Source organism: Schistosoma mansoni (genome assembly GCF_000237925.1).
Source record: "Schistosoma mansoni, WGS project CABG00000000 data, supercontig 0218, strain Puerto Rico, whole genome shotgun sequence".
Classification (NCBI taxonomy): domain Eukaryota; kingdom Metazoa; phylum Platyhelminthes; class Trematoda; order Strigeidida; family Schistosomatidae; genus Schistosoma; species Schistosoma mansoni.
Genome location: NW_017386085.1, coordinates 162,116 through 166,069, shown reverse-complemented (window position 1 = coordinate 166,069; position 3,954 = coordinate 162,116). Strand labels below are relative to the sequence as shown.

At 28.8% G+C, this 3,954-nt stretch overlaps 1 non-coding gene across 1 annotated transcript; it reads left to right on the top strand.

The window, feature by feature from the left end:
* The first annotated feature begins 1,503 nt into the window (after positions 1–1,503).
* Smp_tRNA_00671_Gln_TTG.1.1 lies at positions 1,504–1,570 on the top strand. The gene has a single exon. It is a non-coding gene (tRNA).
* The last annotated feature ends 2,384 nt before the right edge of the window (positions 1,571–3,954 follow it).

Genomic DNA, 3,954 nt, shown 5'->3' with positions numbered 1-3,954 from the left:
TATCCCTGTCATATGACACTGAAATTAATAGATATGTTAATCCAACAAAGTGCAAACAACCCTGAGTTCGTAGAAAGCTATTAACCGCTATTTTATAGGGCATCATTACATATAGGAGTGATTCTCAGTAAACTTTTTATAATATAAGAGTGATTTCTTTTATGACATTAATGAAACCTGTAAATATCTAATATGTATGCATGTGTATATTTTCTTAACAGAAGAAAAGAAGAATAGACCCGAAATTCAAACGCTTTATCTTGAATTTCACAGTATTCAGCTTGGAGATAAATCGTGTGGTTTTTTCGAAAATAATGTTCGCGAACTGAACGAATAGATAGTGAGGAAAACAATTTTTTATGGTTTAATGCCTGATCACACCGTCGTTTAGTATAATGTGAAAACCATACATCAAATGCATCATTTAAACATCTTCTTTGAATGGTCTCTTAGAAGCTTCATTGTTCCTTCATTCCTGTTGTTATCTTGATTGCCTTCGGTTTTTTCCCTCTTTTCTTCATTTCACTCCTCTCAAACCTGTGCATATAGACTTCCACTTCCAAATGGTGTTACATGCAACTTATTCCTGCAAACATATGTGGCATACACCACATTGGCATATGAAATTACCGTCTATGCCTATTATTTAGTTTAAACATATTTAGGATTTTAAACATAACAGTGATATTTAGCATTTTGTTTTCTTTTGTTTCTTACTGATCAGTATTCTGTTAGTTCAAATTGATGACAATAAACTATGTCATGTTTTGTGTTGATAAATGCACTGTTTCAGTCTACCATGTCTAATTTGATGATAGACATTCAATAAAAAAGAACAACATTTGGTTGATTAGATAGCTATATATATATTCCATTCTTTTTATTAAACTCTCATATATAACTAGTATTATAATAAAGATTCAATCAGAATATCCTGTCAATCGTCATTACTTTAATTTTATATGGTTATAGTTTATGTATTGCCTAAGTAGTCTATGTTAATTATTAATGAACACTAGTAATAATGCTAATAAACCAATGTATGTATAACAATTAGATTTCTAGATAATTAAACAATAATAATAAATTTAAAAAATATTTTAATTTACATTTTGGTTTATATTTCACGTTACCATGGTGGTTGGAATACATTTTAAATGTTCAATATATGCTTGAATAAAACTGGACAAAAACATTTTTTTGAAGGAAAAAAATTAAACAAAATAATCCTACTTCATTAAATATCCTGTAGACATAATATTAGAAGAAGAAGAAGGAAAACAGTGAAGAACTGGAACAAATGAATCATTTTTAATAGAAAATAAAAATATTTTTTTTATATTTTCATTAATTTCATTTCTGCATAAATCCATCTAAATAGAAATACATAAATAAAGAGACTGACCAGTTGCAGTCCTAACACATCGATGGGAAGATTCAAACAAACAATACTAAGTGAATTTAAACTTCACCCCATCGCACAAGCAAGTGGCTATCAGGACTCAGTGGCCGAGTGGATAACGCGATGGCGTTTGAAGTGAAAGGTACTGGGTTCGAGTCCCAGAATGAACATCAACTACGTGATGCAGGTAAATCTAATTGACGAGTCCGAAATAGAACGAAACCTGCGTCCTGTATTCCACTGCTAGCCACTATCCATCTTTACTTACCATGCTTGTGAATTAAGGCTATATCGAGACAATACGCACAGTATGCACATATGCCAATAAGAGACTGACCAGTTGCAGTCGTAAACATCAATGGGAAGATTCAAACAAGTAATACTAAGTGAATTTAAAGAAGAGGAGATTGAATAAACTAAATTGTAGGCATATTTTATGCTTTGAAATTTTTTTTTGTATTTTTTAATAATTTACTTTCAACTTGATAATTTGAAATAAATAAATTCAATTAATTAAAGTAATTAGTCCCCTTTTTCCTAATAAATCTTGATGGTATAATAAAAAGATAGAAATGATCTGATAACTGTGATGTATTTATGTCATACATTTTGGAACAATCTAGTCACAAATATACTTGTCAGGGTATTTTATATGAAATTAAACGAAAGTTTAAGTAAAAAAAAAGATAATAAAGGGGGGGGGGTATTTTTCGCTGTATAGAAAGAATAAGAAATGGTCACATTATCCTAGGCCATAAAATTACTTAACGATTACCAAGGTAAATTCAAGGTTACGACAAGTTGTTTTTGTGCACATAAGATGGGTTTAGATTTACGAATAGCCAAAGCTTTAATAAAACTTGAAAATTCGTCTCTGACAATTTCTATACAATGTTTTAAAAGCTGTACTGATGTTAATTTTGTGCCCCATTTCAATTATGTGTTTTTATTATTGATGAACATAGTTTTCAACTTCCCACCTTGATCGGGTTATTTGACATTAGCTGATTTTGAAGCCATCTAGGCAGATATTCCATGACCCTTGATTGCGTTGTTCAATTACTCCTCATTATGTATGTGTGTTCACACACAACTCCGTCTTCTCATTACCCTATCGAAAAACAATTCTCTTTTAAATGAAATAAAAAACTATTTTCAAATAAACATCGTTTACAAAGTGATTTTTAACTAATTTTTCTTTTTAAAAAGATCACTTGATTAGGTAATAAAGATATACATATAACTGTATAAGTTGTAAACTGTGATCATGGGGAAAAAAACGATTGGGGGTGTATAATCATTGGAATTTCTTTAAAATTAGTGAATTAATAATCCTGTAGTAAGCTGTAATAAAAACCAACGAAAATCCGTGATTTTCATCAATTTAATTATTATTTGAATTTATTTTATAGGAAAATAACAATGGTCTTATTGAATCCCCCTTTTTTGTTTGAATACAGTAAGGAATTGTTATGATAAATTAAAAATACAAAAATATGGCGGTATGTTTCCTTTTGATGTACATTTATAAATGGTAAATATTCTCAAAAAGAAAAAAAACAATCAAGACACATTTCTATATTTTGATTTTATCAACGTTTCATTACATTATAATACATATATTTTGATTGTAGTTCCATTTCGTTAGTTCAAAGAATAGACAAAGAAAAAAAGAATCTATTAACTGATTCTCAATTTTTCTGTTTGAGATTACCATTATTAACCGCCATGATGAGTACTAGGTATTTCTTAACAGATAAAAATCAAGTCCATTATAGGTTAGCATATACACATATATTTAATTATTAGAAATCAAACCATAAATAAATATTTATCATAATCTATCCATAATTATAAAAAAAAAAGGCTTAGAGGTTTGAGTATTTAGGAAATTAATTTGTGAGTCATTCTCATGGTAAATAGTTGAATTGTCCAGTGCTTCTAGGTTTTCCATGGTGGTCTATCTCCAATTTACTCATGATTTCAACTATGAATAATACTGAAATCTCCACAAAACCCCTTCTGTCAGAAATCAACTAATGATATATACATACACTTTAACTTATTTTCTGAAATAACGTTTCTTCCTATTTATTTGCTAATTTCATTGATCCAATAAGTTTAAGAAATGATCTTTGAAATGTATAGCGGTTTCCGGAATATTATTCTATATAACTGGAAAATTTGAAGATTATTTTCAATAAGAATACCATAGAGAATTCCATACTGTAACTCTTTACAACTTATAGATGTATTCGTTGCAGAAGTCTGTCAACTTTCATCTTTAATTATTTTGATTCATTTTGTATCTAAACTAGAATTCAATGTTGAGAAAAATGAAAAGCTTTACTAATGAACACTTATCAGTATTATATTTATTCTCGATTTTTACAACAGATATATAAATAATATATGCTGAAACATTTCGACAGAAAGAATAGATTCTTCTATATTCATCATTGTATTCTTAGTGAATGAAGACTTATTATCAGCAAGCAACTGTTTGAATTAGTGGATTGTAGCTTACAGGATATTCAATGCTTGATTCACAC